The 20,910-nt window shown below is 49.3% G+C and overlaps 1 long non-coding RNA gene across 1 annotated transcript; it reads left to right on the top strand.

The window, feature by feature from the left end:
* Positions 1–6,923: 6,923 nt before the first annotated feature.
* LOC129049605 (uncharacterized) lies at positions 6,924–11,478 on the top strand. Its single transcript, XR_008512832.2, has 3 exons — positions 6,924–7,192; positions 8,126–9,826; positions 11,004–11,478. It is a non-coding gene; the product is annotated as an uncharacterized LOC129049605 (long non-coding RNA).
* Positions 11,479–20,910: the final 9,432 nt, after the last annotated feature.

Here is a 20,910-nt window from a genome sequence, read left to right as displayed (position 1 = left end):
TACAAGTATTCTTGCAGCAGGTGGGCTTCCTGGCATGGGCCCAGGAACACACAAAGCGCAAAGCTGGAGTCTAATGGCAGCATATGCATGTGGCACGGAGCAGCAGCCTTCCCCCATATGCTGCGGGCAGCCCTTGAGCCTGCCAGTCACTCTTCTTACTGACTACAGTCTCTAAGTAGTTTTCTGCCAGGGAAAAATATACCAAGGCAGCAAATTTCTCCAGTGCACCATCCTTATTACTGAGACAACCCTGTCATTAGCAGGAGCACAATGAACCTGAACCAGGGATGCATACCAATTAGGCTGCACGGAGCACTTTCGCTTCTTATCTCCATGGAAACGCGCCCCCCGGCTGCAGTGGACAGGCAGGAATGTCCCCCCACCCATATGCCACCTAGTTAACACTGCACACTTTCATGTGAACCAAAATCCGCTCCAGCCCTCTCCGCTGCGGAGAGAAAGGAAAGAAAACAACGGAAGTGTCCGTCCATGGGGAGGCAGAGCCTTTAGAATTCCGGGTCTCGCGCAGCCACAGCTCCCAGCCACAGACGGGAGTCGCTGCATTATCACCCGTACAGCGTCTACATCTAGAAATAACACCCCCCACCCCCCATTCAATCTAGCGGGGAGAGTTTAAACAATCTAAAAGAAATTGCTTTATCCCGTTCAGAAAAAAATGGAAACCCAATGTTTGTTTTTAAATCGACAACGTGTCTCACTTCCGAGAGCCTAGGACAACTCCATCCGCCGCTCCAGAGCCCTTCTCCCTGGTACTTTCTGCCCGCACCCCCGCCCCCCTGTACAGAATGCACCTAAGGAAACAAAGACTCGGAATACCCGTGTGTGGAAAGGATCTCCCCGCAGGCTTTCTGTGAACTTTGCAAAGACCTGCTAACGAAGTCTTTTGTTTTCTTTGAGTGTGTGTGTGCATGTGTTGAGAGAGGAAGAGAGGGAGATGGTTTTTATTTCAGTGGCCCGGTATGTAGGCAACTGAGACATTCTGACTTTCAGATTTTCACGTTGTGGGTTGGGGTTCTCGTTTTAATTTACAGTGTTAACTACCAGCAAAAGATACACCACGGCTTTATTTTCCTCTAAATTCCAGCAGCAAGTTGACAACAGGGCAACCCCTTTCGTGCTGATGTCAGCCCTTCCTGAGCCATGTCACCCCCTCCGGAGCCGGCTGCGTCCCCATCTTTGTGAACCAGCAGCCCCTAAGCAACCCTCTTCTGAACCTTCATCGTCTTCCTACCAAGGATGATGCAGGCTCTGTCTCTTACTTTCTTCATGCAGGGGTATTTTTTTCCAACATTGGCTCTAAACTGTCACTCACGTTGCAATAGAAAGAAATTCTCTCAAGCTGATGGTAGCAAACCACTGCGGCCAAAATGAGGGGTAGCCGGCCCTTGCACTCCCAAAACTGCTGTGGTCACAGCCTCCTTCTGTTGTGTATGTGTGCCGGGGCTTTTGAGGAAGCACAAGTTCTGCAGTGAGCCGGTGCAGACTTAGCTTCCCACCAAGCCACAGCCTGAGTTCGACAGGAACCTAAGTCAGTCCCATTGAAGGCACAAATAAGTGTTGTTTGAAAAAACACACACACACACACAATATAAGATGCTGTGAAATAAAGTCACATAATTAGTGACAGTGAAGTAGGAAGATGAAAGGTACAGGGGGCTGGGAAACCTGACTTCTGAGCACAAAATCGACTGATGTAGGACGAGTGATTTCCCCAGGTACTGTCACTTATAGAACATTTATTTTTTATTATAAGAGCAATTCTAGATATACATGAAATTCACTGGATTCTGATGGGAATAATTTCCTCCTGCCTAATGTGTCCCTATGGAAATCGCACAACTCTTTGATTTGTATTTTTAAGTTCAAGTCATCAAGGGAAAAGAAAACTTCTTTACTAAAGACAGAGTAATCCTCAGCCCACCTCAAGCACAGCCGAGAAGGCGGAGGGAGGCCAAGTCACAGGAGGTTTAATTTGGTGCTCAGGGCTTGGCCTTCCTCCCAAAATACAAGAGGATCCAGATGAAATAAGAGATGGAACTTGAACGATTCAGCAACTTCACCTCCCAGCCACGCTGGAGACATCCTGTGCAACATGTGAATAACTACCAAGACGCTGCATTCCCTCACCCAAATGCTACAGTCCAGAGTTAGAACCACTGCCCAAGAGAATGAAAGCAATTTGTATTTATACTTATTTATGCTTTGTTCTTTCCCAGAGAAGATCTGGAAAGCCTGCTGTGGCCCTACCTGGCACTTCAGGCTCTACAGAGAGCGGCTGTTTTCTTCATTCCTTGAAGAAGGTCAGCTAATCTCCCCCACCCTGACATTTACAGGTTCCAATGCAGCTGGGGAGAATGTGAGCTCCTCAGACTAATATCCAGCGTCCTAGACAAGGCCTGTGCTCCACCCACCCCACGAAAGGCAGGGGCTTCTCGTCAGGGGGCTGCCCAGAGAGTCCGACGCCTCCTATTCCAGTCACGATGCTCGATGACCCTCTCTTATTTTCATTCTCACGCTCTCTAGGTGGCAGGCAGTGACACAGCCACACACTAGGCAATGAGGGCTCGCCATGCCAAAGCCCACCAGGCCTCTCTGTCTGTCCACTTACTGCAAAGTAGTGCCCAACTGCTGGTTGGGCTATGCTGAACTTCTTAAGGCAAAAGCTGCGCCCACAGAGCCACCGTTTCCTTCTTCATCTCAGACCTGGGTTGCCCTTCAGCCGTGTTCAGCCTGGCCAGGGGTTGAAGTTGCCACCCGGCCAGACTGATGGGATCTCTGTTGGGTTGGGCAGACAGTCACCAATGGGCGCCCCCTGCCTGCTGGCTGAGTGTCTAGGCTAGTGAGTCCACTGTCCGTTCTGATCTATTGAATGGCCTGCTAGAGTTTGGATGTTTTCCCCACCCAAATCTCATGTTGGAACATAATCCCCAATGTTGGAGATGGGTCTGGCGGGAGGTGATGGGGTCATGGGGGACGGATCCTTCATGAATGCCTGGGGCCATCCTCTTGATGATGAGTGAGCTCTTGCTCTGAGTTCACATGAGATCTGGTCATTTAAAGTGTGTGGCACCTCCCTCCCTCTCTCTCTTGCTCTCTTTCTCTCTCGTTCCCGCTGTCACTATGTGATGTGCCTGCTCTCCCTCCATCTTCCACCACGACTGGAAGCTTCCCTAGGCCTTCTCAGAAGCTGAGCAGATGCCAGCACCATGCTTATACAGCATGCAGAACCATGAGCCAAGTAAAACTCTTTTCTTCATAAACAACCCAGTCTCCAGTATTTATTTACAGCAATGCAAGAACAGCATAGTTCACAGCCATTGCAGGGCCAGCACCTCTGTTCTTTTTAGCCAGAGCCTATACTGCGGAATTTTTACAGACGTCTCAGCCCACCCTCTCTGGGGCCATGCTTTTTCTTCGTGGATGCTGTTACGGGTTGAACTGTGTCCCTACAAAAGATATGCTGAGGCTCTCTCCCCTAGAACTTCACAATGTGACTTTTTTGGAAATAAGGTCATTGCAGATGCAATTAGATAAGAGGAAGTCATCCAGGAGTCGGGTAGACCCTAATCCAACAGGGCTGGTATCCTCATAAGGAGAGCGGGTTGGACACAGAGACGAGACCCACAGGAAGAAGGCATGAGGATGGAGGCAGAGATCGGACTGAAGCATCTACAAGCCATGGGGGCACTGGGGCTATGGGGCCACCAGATGGTGGAAGAGATGGGAAAGGATCTCTCCCCAGGGGCTTCCAAGGGAGCACAGCCCTTTGGATGCCCTGATTCCAGACTTCCAGCTTCCAGGACCATGAGAGGGTTCATCTCTGTGGTTTGGAGCCACCCTGTTTGTGGCACTTTCTTACAGTAACCCTAAATAACCAATGCGGGTGCCTGTTAGACAGTGACTCCCCAGGTTCATAGAATAAGGGAAGAAACAAGACATTTCAATGAAAAAGCAGTTAGTTTAGGTTCCCAGGGGTATAGAGAACGTTCAAGGGCTCAGGAGCCACACGGCCTGCATTCTACTCAGTCCTCACAAAGGGCGGCAGAGTGTGTCCATAACTATAAGGACTCTGGATCCAGTCGGTCTCAGTCCAAATCTCAGCCCTGCCAGGTGGTGGATGTGCCACCTTGGAGAAGTTACTTAACCTCTCTGAAACTCAGGTTTTTCATCTGGGAACCGAAGACAAAAGCAGCCTCTGAGTCATAAATTTCTATCAGGCAGAGTAAGTCAACCCATGTAAAAAATCATGTCTAGTATATAGTACATAGTTAATGCCTGGGGACTCATATATAATAAGATTTATAGGAATAAATGCTATCTTTTTTCTCTTTACAAAAACTGTATTTAATTTTGTGTCATCACTGCCTAAAGTTATTTTCCAATTCCAAATCAGTCGTACATCAAACACAGGTTTCTTTTCGCATACAAAATAAAACCACAGACTTGTCTTAAGTGGGCAAGAAAAATCTGCTGTCTAGAATTGATGTGCAACCAATGCTGTCCTTGGCTGCCCTATAGGATAGCTCCTGACTGTCCCTACTGAGTCCTGGCCCCCAAGTCTGTGTCACTCTTTCCATCAGCAGCACCCTACCCCAGGGTATATGATGGGTCTTCTTTTCATTAATGTTCTCATATTTATTTTCTATCTCCTCAGATAAGTATGAATAATAAGTACCTTAAAAATAGGGATTGCATATAATTCCTCATATCTCTAGCCCTCATACATTATTTTCAACATGAAACGAGCTTAAAATATTAAATAAGATAAAAAGCAAAATAACAGATGAAAGTCAGGTGGTTATGGTGACCGTGTATGTTTACACAGCACTTTAGAGCCCAAAGGACACCCTCCATGTGCTTTCCTGTCTGGTCTAGCCTCAGGGGCTGCAGTGCTTTTTTTTTTTTTCTTGCAAATGAGGACATGAGGCCATTATTATTATTAGCATCTTCATATGCAGATGAAGGACATGGAGCACGAAGATGTTTATTCAAGGTCCACAGCTGGTGAGGACCACACCCCCAAGCAGGTCACCCCAGAATCTGTGCCGTTAACTGCAAAGCTATCGTTCCCTCTTCGAGGTGTGGGGAAGATTACATTAGGTAACACGTGCCCATCACTCACAACGGTGCAGGTTCTTCAGGACTCAGTAGATGCTAGCTCTAAGTAGGGCGATCACATAAAAGCTCACTCTCATTTTTGGAGATGAACAATGGCACATGTATCAATTACATCACAACAACAGGTGAAAAAGCAGGGCCCTCTCAGGCAAACTGACTCACACAGTCTTCTCAGTGGTAATGATGGTCCCAGATTATCAGCTCCCGGGGAGAAGAGCACATCTTGCCACAGGCACTTTGTGTGGAGATTCATGAATATTTAGGACCAGGGCATTTTCCTCTGGAGGCCGGATCTGGGGCAGCAGAGGGGAGAGTGAGGCTGCGTCCAGGACTCTGAGGCAGGCAGGGTACCGGTCACACCGAGACCCTGGTATAAGCAAGGTTTTAAAATCCCCCAGTGGGAAATCTAATAAAGTAACTTGGATTATTTTGAATCCACCCATTTATCAGTATGCCCTTCCATGTGGGAGACTCAGATGAGCATCATTAAACCTCTGCTTCTATAAAATCCACACACTATTCATATAATATATATGGTCAAAATACAAGTGAGATATGGGTACATATGTTGCAAATTATGCTTATGGCTTTTAATAATTATATGATTGCAATATGTTGGAATAAGCCTTAAATATGCAATATGCTGGAATAATCCGAAAATCTTAATTATGGTAGAAGCCATTGGGTGGGTGCATCTGAGTGGGGTGGGAAGGACGCGCCTCAGAGTCAGAGAATCCCAAGGTCAGGTGACAGCTTTGATGCCCACCCACTTGGGCAAATCACTTTTCATCCTTAGCATCCTCAGGTATAAAATTGGGGTACAGGCAGGCTCCCTGTTCAATATTTAAAAAAATAGAAAAGTAAAATGAAGATACCGTTTGTCCTTTCTCACCTTTGCAGCATGATTGGGAAAATCAAATAAAATAATGCAAATATAGTTTCTCAATTATTCAACATTTATTGTGCACCTCCTGTGTATCACACCTGCATGAAGCACTTGGCTTGCAGACAGGGAGAAGGACAAATAAACTGACAGCTATCCTGCAATGTGCCGAGTGTGCAGGTGAATCTGGCCCTTGGGCTAGCATGGACAGGCACTCCCTAATTTACCCATCCTCATGGAAACTGTTCTAGAGCTCTGTGTTTTAGCTAGCAAGCCCAGGTCTGTGCTCAAAATGAACAATATTAATGTCAAAATTTATAGCAAGATATTAATATGATAAAGCCAGTTTTTACACTGTCTTATAGGTGTTAAAATAGGTACTAGTGAACAACTGATTTTATCTCTGTCCCATTTGCTGAAATTTCTAACCTGGATAATCTTTAAAGTCTATAGAAATAGACCTGGTCATTTTTTTCCATTTGGAACCATCAATTTATTTCACTTAAGTTATCAAAGTGCAAATCATAGCTCCTGGTTTCTTCTAGTCCCGGCTCCTTTTGAGCTGATGTCGCACAGATGAAATTTTAGTTCCTGCCCCTTGTAATTATGCAAGCTGAGGCCTTGAAAGCTGTGGATGCATCAGAACACTTTTCTAACTGACTCTGTTTAGTCCACACCAGGCTGGGAGAGTAAACAAATGCAGTATGTGAATGGGTAGCTTTGCGTAGGTGCTGTACAGTTTGAAATTGCAAAAGATTGATTTTTCCATGAAAACCTCTGGATGTGTATCTGCCCTTGTCCTGACTTCTGAGCTGCCTGCCCCTCCCTTTTTGAAGCCCTCTCCTCGCCCACCTTCTGTGACCTCACCTCACCCAGGACAGCCCTGCGCCTCCTATCCCACAACTGCCCTTGGGTAATAGGGCCCACTCTTGGGTGTGGCGAGGACAGGTGGGACATCCACCAAATCCATGCCTCTTCCTGACACAGGATACTACTGCACTCTAACTCCCTTACAGCTGGGCTGGGACCTGTGACTGGGTTTTGACCCAAATGTTCCTGAACAATTCTCAAGACTTTGATGATGTTTGGCTGGAAGGCATCTAAGGAGGAAGCCAGAAGAAATGCAGCACCACGAGACAGAAGATCCCAGCAGACCCTGGCCTGCGCCTGGTAAGGTTGCAGGAAGCCTGTGAGGTGTAGGGGCGGCCGGCCTGGGCCAGCATCAGCGAGGCTGCCGTGGCTTCAGTACTAGCTAAGTGCTGCCGGCCCAGCTCTGTGCTCTCAGCCCCCGCCTCTCTCCGGAGCTTCCACCTGCAGATCCACCACTGGACATCTCCACGTCTTAAGACAAACTCCCCTCCTCCTGCCAAACCCCCATCTGCTCCTCTGCCTCCGGGGACACTTCCATCCACAGCACTGAGGATGGGCGATGACTCCCCAACCTCCCTGTGCCTGCCATCGCCTGCACCCCAAAGTCCTCCTCCCCACTCCTGTGGGGTCTGTCTGCTCCAGGTCTACACCACCTGAACCCCTGGCCTGGCCATCGCAAGAGCCTCTGTGCCCTGCCCTGGCCTTCTTCCAGACCCACTTCCCCCCCGAACGTAAAGGAACACACATTTGATTCGGATGCCGTCCTGCTAACGCCACCACCCCCCCACCCCCGCCCCGCAACAGCACTTTCCCATGGGATTCCAGGACCAGTTGGGATGAGGCCTCTGGACGTCCCTGCCAGCCTCGCCTCTCCCAGCCGCCCTCCTTCCCACTGCAGACCACCGCTGCCCTGCCTCTGCTGCCCCATCCCACAGGCAATCCTGCCTCCTGCCAGCCCTTGGCCTGGGCTCTGGGCTGCCTCACACCCTGCCTGCCATCCTTTCACAGTCTATCCTCACCTATCAGCTTCCTGTCTCCCCTGCCCTGTGGGGATGGTTCCCGCACTCCCTGTCACATCTGCAGCCACGCATGTAAGATGGAAGAGAGAGGGAAGGAGGAAGGAAAAATGGAAAGGAAGGAGGAAGGGAGGGGAAAAGGGAAGAGGGGAGAGGGGATGGGCAGACGCAGTATTTCCAGTTCATCCCTCAAACCAACATCTTACCCCTTTTACAGAATTGTACCCCTTGATCTGGCCTTGCCAGCATAGGCAGGACTCCCACCAAATCCAGTCCGAGCTGTAGGGAGCTGGTACTGAGAGGAGCATCTGCGGGCCCCCGGGCCTGTCCCCAGCTTCGCCGCCACCCCCTCCACACAGACCCCAGGGGCAGAGCCTTGCTGCATGGAATGTGGGGCCTGTCCCCCAGCTTTGCGACCACCCCCTCCGCACTGACCCCTGCGGCACAGCCTTGCTGCGTGGAGTGTCACACGTGCCACTGCATGGACGCCCTTTGAGAGTCCGCAGGGAATGCTGGCGGGAGTCATCGTGTGGTGCACAGTGGTCCACATCTGGATCCATCTCATCTTGTAAAATGGATTTTTTAAAGGTATTAAACCTTCCTTCACCTCAAACACAGTCTTTCTGATGGGCCTGCAATGGTGATAAGTTCTTACGGGCAGAAGCAAAGGAGAGGAAGACCTGGGCGGTGCAGCTGTGGGAAGCAGGCCGCTCTTCCTACCACCCTACCACCCTACCACACCATGACCTGCCAGTGAGCAGGGAGAGTCCAGACCGTGTCCCTCCCCTCCTCCCTCCCCTCCTGGGCGTCGCACCAGATAGACAAGGGCAGATGTGAACAGACACAAACTGCCTCAAGCCAGAGGCCGGCACCCAGCTGGCTCCCGATGGGTCCTCAGTTATTCATTGCTTGGTTGAAAGTGAGTTTAAGAAAGCAGGTGAGCCAGGTACTCCTCATACAGCAAGGTCTGATGGTGATCGCTAGAGGGCCGCGGCCTCCGGAGCTGGCAAGGAAACTTGGAGCTGCCTGCTGTCACCCAGGGGTCCCTGCTGTGTGCTCGCCTGTGTCTCTCTCCATTGGGGACATTGCTGGGGCCACACAGCAGGTGCTTTCAGAAAACACCCCCCAGGCCTGTGGAAAGTCGCTGCCCATGCCACCCTGAAGTGCCTCACACTAAAAGAACATCTGAAGATGCCCAGGTACACCCACAATTCCACACACCTCTGCTGACGATAGCCACGGTGGGGGGTGGGGGTGTGTGTCTCAAGCCCATGGTGAGAGACTCAGGCTGACTCTCTCCCCTGAAGCCCACAGTGCCGTTGAAAGCATTTTTAAAGACTCACATTGTACTTAAAAAGACTAATGGTTTTAAAGAACAACTAACCCTAACCCTAACTCTACCTCTAACCATAACCCTAACTGGACGAGTAGGATTCTAAGATGTGAGAAACAAACCAGAAAAAGCATTTCATTGCTCCTTAGAAAGTATTTTCCGAGCGTTAAGCTTAAATTATTATAAACATCTTAGCGCCTGCGCCAGCACCCTTCAGCATAGAGGAAAGTCCCGAGGGGGCAAGGGGCCAGAGGAAACGGCGACCCTCGTGAGCGCGTGGAGACCGCCCCACACACCATGAGCCCACATCAGACCTTGCGAAGGTCACTGGGCCTGCTGGAGCCTCCCCAGGCCTCAGAGCAGCTCCGAAATGCTCAGGGAGGAAGGGGACTATTTCTTCTGAAGACATTGAGGGTGCAACTGTGACACCATTGGTAAGCGGCTCCACCTCCAGCATTTTCCTGGAGCTGATGCGCCAGAGGAGGCTCAGTCCCACTCATCCCTCACGTCTCAGATCTCCATTCAATTTCTCTCCTGCATGGGAGTTAAAAAAGAAAGACGCTGATTGGGCCTAGGAAAATAGAGGTAATTTTCTGTAATTTAGTTTTATGTAACCAAATGTATACACTTAAAATATGCTCACATTAATATCCACAGGTGGAAACGAACAGAAGTGATCTTGTTAACCACAGGGCGGGAACCAGCTCCGGAACGGTTATGTGGGACCCTGTGCAGCGTCGAGGCAGGGCCACACGCAGACCTTTCCAGACGAGGATGGGAAGCAGCTGCGTCTTATTTGTAGAGGAAATCCCAGGGTCCCTTCCCAGTTCTCCGCGGATGAGCGTCTTCACTGTGGGGACTTCTGCTGGCTCGTGTTAGACGCCCCCCTCGACCCTCTATAGTTGGAGCCGGGGGTCCCGTTCACAACCTCCCCGAGCCAACGGCCCCTTTGCATGAAAGAGGCTGTCAGTCCCCTCAAATTCGCCCAAATAGCCACAAGGTCACCGCATTCGGTGTGCAGGGGCGGGCCTGGGCTGGAGCCCGCGGGTGTGGACTGTGAGGCTGGGAGAGCCGCGGGCTCTGTGGGGGTCTCCGCGCCTGCACGGTGAGAGCTGAGGCACCCCGTCACAGGAAGCGCAAAATCTGAGGGGAAATAGCGTCCGCAGGCGCTTTACCCCTCAGCGGATGCTCGGTCAAGGGTCTGGGCGAGTCTCACCAGCGAGGTGGCGTGGCCTTCCACGGAGAACCGGGCAGAGGCGCCCGTCACCGGGGCCACCACCGCAGCCCCCGGCCTTTGTCCTGCGCTCATGGTGCAGGCTGACCTTTGCCCTCAGCCCAGGTGGCCCAGTCCCCAGCTCCCAGGCTGATTTTCAGTTCCAGGTTAACGACAGGGGTTGTCTGCATCTCAGACTTTAGACACCAAGAGACTTCCCAGCCCCTGTTCTCTCCCGCAAAGCTCAGCCTCTCAGAGGGAGCCTCTGAGTTCCCTGTAGATAGTGATTGCAGCAGGGAGTGGACCTCGGCCAACGTGGAACCACCACTGCGGTCCCAAGACGCGTGTGTTTTCGGTGGACTTTGTCATAAGATTATATCATCTTCATATTTTTTTGCAACGAGGAACGCACAGGATGTAGTATGATGAGTGTCAGTCAAATACCAGAAAAAGAAAAGGCAGTACTGTCAGGATTGTTCAACATTTAGATTCGGGAAAACTTGTGGCACTCTTTGGCTAATAAGGAAGCATCTGGTTATCAACCAACAGATCCAAAATGCCGCTGAGGGAGACACCAGCCCGCTCTGCATGGCCTCAGAGGCAGCGCATGCACTGGCAGCCAACTCACATTCGGACCCTTCTACTTCTTAATGACAGTGAATCGAGATGTAGAAACGAAAGTAAGATCCTATGAAAGAAAATATAACAGATGTGGAAAATATAAAATCGAAATTATTTTAATCTGAGGTGGAACTAAGGCCTCAAGTTCCAGCAAGACTCGCAGGTGAGTGGCCAGGTCACAGCATCTCAACACGCGGCCGAGGCTCCTCGTAAGGGCGGCGAATCTTAGCAGATTTTATATTTATACTTTTCTTTCAAAAGTAAGGTGAAGGTTTATTTTAAATGTATATCTTTTCAGAATCTGCTGGTAAAATGCTAACAGATTTTCCCATGAGGGAGAGGATAGCTTTTTCCATCTATAACATGCTGATATTCAGAGATTCAGAGGCAGCCCTTGCCACTGGCTTAGTGGTACATGCAGTTTTCATACATTGTTATATTATGAATGTTTATTGTTGTAGGAGATTTTCCATGTTTTCCATAAAATGAAACAAGCGACATTTAAAAAACTATATATGCATAGATACATATATATTTTTTGCTCCCCTGTGAACACCCAGGTGAGACAATATATTTTATAAGTAGTAAAATTCTGAATATAAATTTTATTAAATAGCTATAATAGTGTACTCACCAAGATTCCTTATTTAATTATTTTACAAGGTAGAGTGACAGAAAATTTCTCTTTTCTTCACTAATGCAGGTAAATGATCCTTGGTTGCCAATGAGCAGTTTTTAAATAGCAAGCTCTATTTCTCTGCAAGGCTAACAAAAAAGTGTGCTGATGTACACACGCTAACTTTCTTTGTCACCCTGTAATAAAATTTTGAAGTTGCCCAAACTACCACTTTATACTTATTCTAACATGCTAAAATTAGGAGACAGTGAAATGTCAGACTGTGCAAATTAAGATGAGGACCAAGAAATGTCCTGTACAATTCCACATCCCAGAATGTGAAAAGGTAGTGAGGTTTCCTGAAATGGTTCTTCCGTGGTTCTTCTGACTCTTTGTTATAATCTCCAAGGACATCTTGATTAATAATAAAAATATTTTTATTCGCAACTATTTTTCCCTGCCAGGTCAGTTTTGTCCTGCAGCTCAGTTATTTACAACACACATGGACACACACGCACATGTACACACACACGCACACACACGCACATGCACACATGCACACGTACACACGCACATGCACACACGCACATGTACACACACGTACATGCACGCACACGCACATGCACACGTACACACACGCACATTCACACACAATGCACACACGCACATGTACACACACACGCACATGCACACATGGACACGCACACACACACGTACACATGCACACACACGCACATGCACACACATGCAGACCCACATGCACACACACGCACATGCACACACATGCAGACCCACATGCACACACACGCACATGTACACAGGCACACCCAATGCACACACATGCACACGCACACACCTGCACACACACACGTACACACACACACGCATACACACGCAGGCATATGCCTCTCCTCTCCTGCTGAACCATCGCCTCCATACAGAATGCATGCTTGCATTTACTGGGAGTGAGGGGCCTCTGGGTGGGGAGACCTCGGGCACCGGCTCTGCAGCTGCTCCTGGGACACTTTGGAGGCCACAGCACATCGTCAGGTGGCAATCCTCGCTAACTCGCCCCCTCCCAGCCATCATTCTTATTCCAGGAATGACTTTTTGATGCACATAAAGTGGATCAATGAGGATTTTCACCCTCTTAGAACAAATTCTATAAACCAAAATAGAGATGACACTTTTACATAATTTCCTTTTAATGGAAAAAGGAGGGTTTTGCTGGGACACAGAACACTGTAGGCAGCAGCAAGTGCAGCCGCATAGCTGTTTTGTTTAAACTACCCTAAGCCCCAAGTTCGGGCTTTAGCCTGCTGTGCAGGACCCAGCTCTGCGAGCATCTGGGACCCCCTCCTCTACGAAGGACAAAGCGGGGCCACTACCTGGGTGTGCAGCAGCTGCCCTGTGCCTGTAAAGGCGTACATGTCACCCAGGAACTACTCAGACTCAGAATTAAAGGTCAACTATGGTGTCAGATGTGGGGGTGGGGGCCCCAGTTAGATCTGCGTGAACTCTCAGGCCCAGCCGCCCCCGCCACCTGCCGGCTCACCTTTAGGCTGGGGCATCAGACACAGAAACCAGTGATCCCATGCGTGTGTGGGAAGAAGGAAAAGGCCTATTTCACTTTTTAGCTCCTAACAGGTTTGCTACCTTTCAGGCGAGCACTTGCATCAAGCAAAGTGACAACAGAAGGGTGGCCCAAGGCAGAGAGGCTGACACTCGGCATGGCCCAGCCCCTTCCCGCAGGTCCGCAGAGGGGCCCAGCCCCTTCCCCCAGGTCCTCAGAGGGGCCCAGCCCCTTCCCCCAGGTCCGCAGAGGGGCCTAGCCCCTTCGCCCAGGTCCAAAGAGGAGCCCAGACCCTTCCCCAGCCCACAGAGGGGCCCAGCTGCTTCCCCAGACCTGGGAGAGGCCCAGCCCTGGCAGCACCAAGCTCGGCATTATGCAGGATGGCAGCCCTTCTAGGATGGCAGAGGGAAGCGTGCGGATTAATCAACTTGATATTACCCGTCCTGATTAAACAATGAGGCGTCCTGGGGTTCTGCTTCCGTCCCAGCGAGTGCTCATCATAACTAATGTGCAAACCCCAGCGCAGCTCCCTCGGGAGCAAACTACCTTTTAATTTTTTCCTCTAAAGATTAATTCCATTGTTATGGAACCTGTATTATAAGAACTATAAACTAATCATTAGTCATTTTCAAACAATCTGACCTTTTCTGCCACGAATCGTGGAGTGTTTTCTCAAGAAGTCTTTTTGGGTTCTGGGAATTTGCATCATGCAAGATCAGAAAGAAGGGTTGAAAATAAACAGTAACGTGTGTGCTGTGAAACTTTGCAAAGAGGGGAGAATCCTGTGATGGCCTCTTTTTGTAGTGCATGATTTTTTGCGTTTTCACAGCTAAGGATGATGCTTCCACCCCAGCCCAGCACCACCTGGGCAGGAGAAGGAGCTGCTCCAGGCTAAGCACACCCACGAGCCAGGTGCCCTACACACGGGCACACCAGTGTGTGTGAAAATCCTGGCTGCCGTGGCAAAGCACCACACACTGGGAGGTAAGCAACAGAAAGTTATTCTCTTCGTTTTGGAGCCTGGAGCCCAAACTCAAGGTGCCAGCTGGGCCATGCTGTCCCCAGGGCTCTAGGGAAGGGTCTGCCCAGGCCTCTCTCCTGGCAGAGAGTGGCTCCTGGGTGTGGAGCCACATGACTCCAGTCCTGACACTGTGCAGGTTCACAATCTCTTCTCTGTGTCCAAACTCCCTCTTTTTATAAGGACACCTGTCATATTGGGTTAGGGGCCACTGCATCCCAAGACAACATTGTCTCAACTAGGCACATATATCCAGTTAAGGTCACACCTTGAAACACTGGGGGTAGGACTTCACTGTATGAGTTGAGAGTGCATTTTCAACCCACAGAAGTAGGATTAGCAGAGAAGGTGATTAAAGTCCAGAGAGGCCAGTCACATCTGCCAGGCCCTAGAGCCGCCAGTGTTGGAGTCCACCTCTGACACGGGCTGGGCTCACCTGCAAGATTAGACCCTGTCCAAAACCCTCAACATCTCTAAATGCTAAAAATTGTCTTGGAGATGGTCCAGAAAACATAAATGTCTGCAGTCTCCGTCTCCTCCACACTGTGGGTGGAGCACTGGGGTGGGAGTGAGCTGGGTTCAGATGAAAAGTAGTGCTCAGCAGCAGGACAGGCACCCCCGCCATGGGCCGCAGTGCAAACAGGAGGAGGCTGAGTCCATGAGTGCTGCCAAGGCCTTTCTGCTTTCAACCAAACATAGCTCTTCTTTTTCTGGAACCATCACATCTTACAGGACATCATACATCTGGAGGATTGAAACTGTGTGTGTGCGCATGTGCTTTATTTAACACCCACGCTCCCTCCCCAGAAGATTACAGACGGCCCCAGAGCTTAAGATTCTCCTGCAGTCCCACATGTAGTGAAATCTAGACAACAAGACCAAGCAATGCCCTAACCCAGTGAAAATTCCCAGCAGTCAGGGTTAGGTCTTTAGTAACCAACGCTCCTGCTACTGAGAAAAGAAAAGCAAGAAATTCAGTCTCAAAGCTGATTGGTGTTTTTGAAAATTATTAAGCTAAAAAACGCCTTCCACTCCCGTAGATGAAAGAGATTAAAATTCTATTAAGAACAACAGCTTATAGGCCGCTGGCCAGTTAGACACGCAGGCACACACAGAGAGACACGCGCCTTTACCTCGGGCTCAGGGGAACTTTGGAATCGAGCCCTGAGTCTGGTGGGGGGCGCTCTGTGTTTCAGACTCAACTCCCGCTCCACCCACTTTTCTCTGGACCTCACACAGGGGTCTGTGTGCTCTGCCCCTGAGCACCCAGGCATCCTTCTCTTCTGCCTCTGCGCTGTTCCGTTTCTTCTGGTCAGCCCCAGTGACACCCATTAGCAAACATGTTTTCAGCTTTGAAGACAAAGACTCATATTCTTTACTCATATACTAAAAACACTAGGAGACTGGGACCAAAAGTGTGAACAGACAATTCCAAGGAGAAGAGGAGGAGGAGGAGGAGGAGGAAGAAGGCGAGGAAGAAGGACGAGGGGAGGAAGAAGAGGAAGAAGGACGAGGGGAGGAAGAAGAGGAAGGAGGAGGGGAAGGGGAAGAGGAGGAGGAAGAAGCAAAGGAAGAAAGAGAAGGGGAAGAGGAAGAAGGTGAGGAAGAAGGAGGAGGGGAAGAGGAAGAAGGCGAAGAGGAAAGAGGAGGGGAAGGGGAAGAGGAGGAGGAAGAAACAAAGGAAGAAGGAGAAGGGGAAGAGGAAGAAGGTGAGGAAGAAGGAGGAGGGGAAGGGGAACAGGAAGAGGAAGAAGGCTGAACAGTGGGTAGCCCCGGACCCCGGCGGCACATCACGTGAGTACACAGGTGGTGAATTTTCTCCCATCACATTGGAAAAATATTCTTGGCAAGCACTTGGGAAGACAGACATGATGAGATCCTACTGAAGGGGCTAAGACAGTGCATTTGAGGAGGCCAACTTGATACTATGCTGGAAAAAAACCTCAAAGTACACAATGTCACTGCTGCAATGACTCTGAGAGTTTATCCCACAGAGATAACTGAGAACGTGAAAAATGGTTAGTACCAGGGTATTCATCACAGTCCAATTATACCAGCAAAACGTGAAAACCCTGAAGACCCAAAAATGAGGAGCTGTGTAAGTAACTGTTACGGAGCTTCCTAAAAAGCAATTTTTATGCAAAAAAGTAAAAAATTGCTGTTATAAAAAAGATAGTTTTGGCATTTAGAATATTTTCAGTGTTGTGTAACTGCCACTTCTATCAAATTCCAAAACATATTCATCACCCTAAAAGAAAACCCTGTACCCATTAAGCAATCACTCCCCATCCCCACACCCACCCCTGCCCCCAGCACCCACTCATCTGCCTTCTGTTTTCTGGCTTGCCTATTCTGGAGTATCCTATGAGGGGAATTGTACAGCATTGGTCCTATGGGGTCTGACTTCCTCTTTGTAGCACAATGTCTTCAAGGCCCATCCATGTTGTAGCATGGATCAGAATGTCATTCGTTTTTCATGGCTGAGTAATATTCTATTGCAGGGGCATAGCATACCTTGTCTATACCACATACCGGAAGGGCACGTGGGCTGTTTCCCCTTCTGGCTCTTGTAAGTAATGCTGCTATGAACACAGGTTTGCGTGTATTCTGCATATGTGCTTGAGTCCTCAGTTTTGGTTATTTTGTGTATATCCCTAGGAGTGCAATTGCTGGGTCATGTAAGTCTATGTTTAGCTTTCTGAGAAATGTAAGTGTGTTTCATATGTCACAGATCACTATTAAACAAAACCATCGAGTAGGATGCCCTTTTATCTGCTGGGACCATTCCTCTCAATTTCAGGCTGCTCTCCTGATAGAAAGACAGCTTCCTTGCCTGTATCTCATCGCTTCCTATGAAGGTTTAGATAAAAGTGCTGACATCCTGTTGAAGTCTGCTCTTTAAGAATCTCCCTGACCCTGAGGCTCACTCATAGCACATATGGAAATGGGACCCAGGTGGGGCAGGGGAGGCATGTCAGGCACCTGTCACTTCCCACTGGAGCTCCAGCTCCCCTCTCAACTCTCAACTCCAGGAGGATTCTTCCTCCTCCACTAAGGGGGCTTATCTCCAAGATGCACCTGCGGGAGGCAGGAGATAGGCAGTGGGCATGAGTGGGAGGTGTGGGGTGGACATCTGCACCATCCAGGCACCTATGTTGTGGGAGCCGGGTGCCAGCACCTGAAACCACTCGGGGAAACTCCAAGGGTGGCCTCGCCCCCACCCCCGCGGGGTGCTTCCAGCCCAGAGCCATGTGGCCTACGAGTGCCCTGACATGGGGACACCCTGCCACCAGCTCTAGGCCACATAGAGTTACTCTTCAGACACTGCTAATTGCAGCAAATTGGCTTTGGAGAGGGTTAGTGCAGTAATTATCTCTGAGTCTAAAGTGCACAAACCTCTGACCCACTCTTAGCAATTCCATCTTCCATGCACACGGGCACAAAGATAGTTATGGCAGCCTCCCATGGAGGCAGCAGTGCTATAGACAAGGGACACAGTGGAATCCACTCACAGCATAACTGCATAATGGCTGCAATAGAGACGTGATAAACATGAGGTAGCCCTGAGCAGAGCCACCTCCGTGCGAGGTAGTGAGAGGATTCCACCGATGCCACCCTCAGCAGACGGCCCCCATTAGGGATGTGGGGAACTCGGGGTGGGCTGGCCTCCTCTGTACACTGCCTCACGCCAGCCTTGACCTCTCCGTGTCTGCCCTGGCCAGGGACAGGGACAAAAGGAGTCAGGCTGCAGGAACACAGTGCACTGGGTGCAGGTGCCAAGATGTGTGGGGATGCACCCTGCCCTCTGAGGCCAAGGCAGCAGGAGCAGGTGTCAGGGCTGCCCAGGAGTCTGGGGGCAGTGGCTACTCAGACATCATAGGAAAACACAGAAAGCACGGGCCAGTGCCAAGCAGGTGCGCGAGTGCCAGGTGCCCTGGACTCACCTTGGCCATGCGTAAAGCAAGGTCATGTGCTCGCATGCCGGTGAGAAGCTATCTCCAAGAGATCTTATTCCACAAGGTGCAGAACAGCATGTGAGATTTATCTTTAAAATTCCTACATAGACACAGACATAGAGAACTGAATATATGCATCATATATGTCCAACATCACATATATAACATAAGTACACACAAGTCTAGATTGGCAGATACACATGCTTGCAGATGTGCAGGTCATCATTGGAAAGAGATGGGGAGACAGTAGTCATAGTCAGCTTAGGGGACAAACCTACTCTTCATGCTATGCTGTTTTTATACTGGTTTAATTTTTTTAACTACAAGCATGTACTTCTCTTTTCCAACTTTCTTTTAATTACCAAAAATAAAATAAAATAGAATGTACATCCACAAGGAAGATAAGATGTATTATTTGTTCTTTCCACCAAATGCCACATGCCTTATTGATTGATGTGACATTTTAAAGCATGCCTGTCTTCTTCAAAGTCCTCTTTGCTCAAATCAGATGCATCAATAAGTCGTTATCTCATGGTAGAGGATTCACAACGCAAGAGTCCTCACCACTGGTAGCCAAAGAAATGGAAGCTTGGGGTGGTTCTGAGGCTCCACCAGAGTTGACAGGGAGTCCCAGCCTGCCCTGGCCGCACACCCTGGACCAGCTACCTCTGACTGACTCTGATTATGGCAGGATATTTGTTGGCATCGCTAGTCAGGGACATTGAACAGAGAGGGAGAGAGCACTGCTGTTTCCCTTAAAAAAAAAAAAACCCCCCACATAATCTCTCCCTCATTTTCACCACAAATTGCTTCATAAATTCTTCTAATTGCTTTTTAGGGCAAAATGTTGCCCTAGATTATATGGACTGTCTCATCAGGGCCAGCTACTTGTACAAGCAGAAAAAATCAGACTGAACCTTAGTAAGAGCTCTTTGCAGATTTTTTTAAGAAATTCAATGCTGTTTTCTGCTCTATTAAAAATTCAACTTCCCTGCGTGGATCTCCACTTCAATTGGCTGCGTGCCCCTGTCCTGCCATGACCTCATCAGGAGGATTCTAGACAGCTCGATGATCAGATCCTTAACACAGAAAAAACAGCAGGTTCATACGTTTGACAGGGACTGGGTGGGACATCAGAAGAGCCCTTTGCTGGCATGAAGACCGACCCCTTTCTGCGGAGCACACCCCTCCACTTGCATGGAGGAAATGAGAGATGGTATGCCAGGGAGAAGAGGAAAACTAGCTTCTCCACTGACATGGCACCTGCCTCAGACAGGCCAACAGCTCTTCCCTTTATCCTAAAGTAAGCCACATCTCCTCTTAGGTAGGCTGTCTGCCAGCCAAGTTTCTTTCTTTGAGTCTGGACTCCCGTTGATCCCATTAGGCTTCCTTCTATCCCTCCTCTTCATTGGCCACCAATCACTTGAGTTACCAAGGCCAATCCTTGCAGCAGGTGGAAATCCCCATTGCCATTGAGTGTAATAGTTACGCATACAGATGACACCATCAGACAGGCCTGATTTCCACCTGCTTTCCAATCTGTGTGATGTTTGGCAAGACAGTGACTCTCTCTGAGGCTCAGCTCCTTCATCGGTTCAGCGGAGATGCTCAGGACACTTCCCTCAGAGCGTTAAGGAATGAGTGAGGAGGTGGATGCAAACGCCCACTCAGCACAGACTCCAGCCCTCAGCAAATGCCCGACAAACAGCAGCCCCAACTACCATCCGCGAGCCAGTCTCTGCTGACTTTGAATGTTACATACCTACCACGTTTCTGCCAGTCATTGGTAGTGTTATCAATAAACGTCAGAATAAGAACCTAAGCTTCTTTTCCTTGAAATTAATTCACATTAATTGAAAGTGTGGGCTAGAAGTGAAACTCTCATGGGCAATGGACATTTCAGGTGCTTTCTATTCTGGCTTTCCTGCTGGATGTACTTCTTCCTAATAGTGAGAAACACAGAGGGAAGACATGAGAAGGAGATGGAATTCGCATGCCCCGGTAGTATTTATTTTAGGTCAATGGCGCCCCTCAGTAATGAAGGTCATGGAAGAGCCCAAATGTCAATAAGAAGGTCTTCAGGTGGCAGATTCCTGCTTCGGTTCCAGCCCCCTCCTTGCTGGAGTCAGACATCAGGAAAAGAGATACAGTCCTCAACTGGAGTGTTGACAAAGCCGGTTGGCATCCCAGTGGAGATTAGGTTGCTGATCTTGTAAGGATCAGCTACTTACTCCGGGATGTTTACACTGGCATTGATGTAGTGACATACTGATCTAATTACATGTCAATAAACCAAAGTCCTGATTCACTGAGGAGACCACAGAGGATTAGAGGGCTCCATTGGCAATTCTTAAAGAACAAGGACTCAACCTTCAGACTCAATTACAGCAAAGTTAGCCAACTGTAAAGCCGTGGCTTGGAGGGAGAGAGAGAGGGAGAGAGGTCAAGCTCCATTTCATAACCTCCCTTGGACGTGCCTTTCTTGTTGTTGTTGCTGTTAAGCTTTCTGTTTTTCTGAAGCTTGTTTTCACCCAGCTATTGGCTCTTGTTACATAATCTATATAACTGATAGATTCCAGAGACTTAGTGCAGAGCAGGAGAAAAACAATGCTCATCCGATTGCAAATCAGCACCGGCCTGCCCACACTTCCCCTGCCTGCCTCCTGCACCAC

Source organism: Pongo abelii, chromosome 14, assembly GCF_028885655.2.
Source record: "Pongo abelii isolate AG06213 chromosome 14, NHGRI_mPonAbe1-v2.0_pri, whole genome shotgun sequence".
Taxonomy (NCBI): Eukaryota; Metazoa; Chordata; class Mammalia; order Primates; family Hominidae; genus Pongo; species Pongo abelii.
This window is presented reverse-complemented; position numbering and strand designations above follow the sequence as displayed.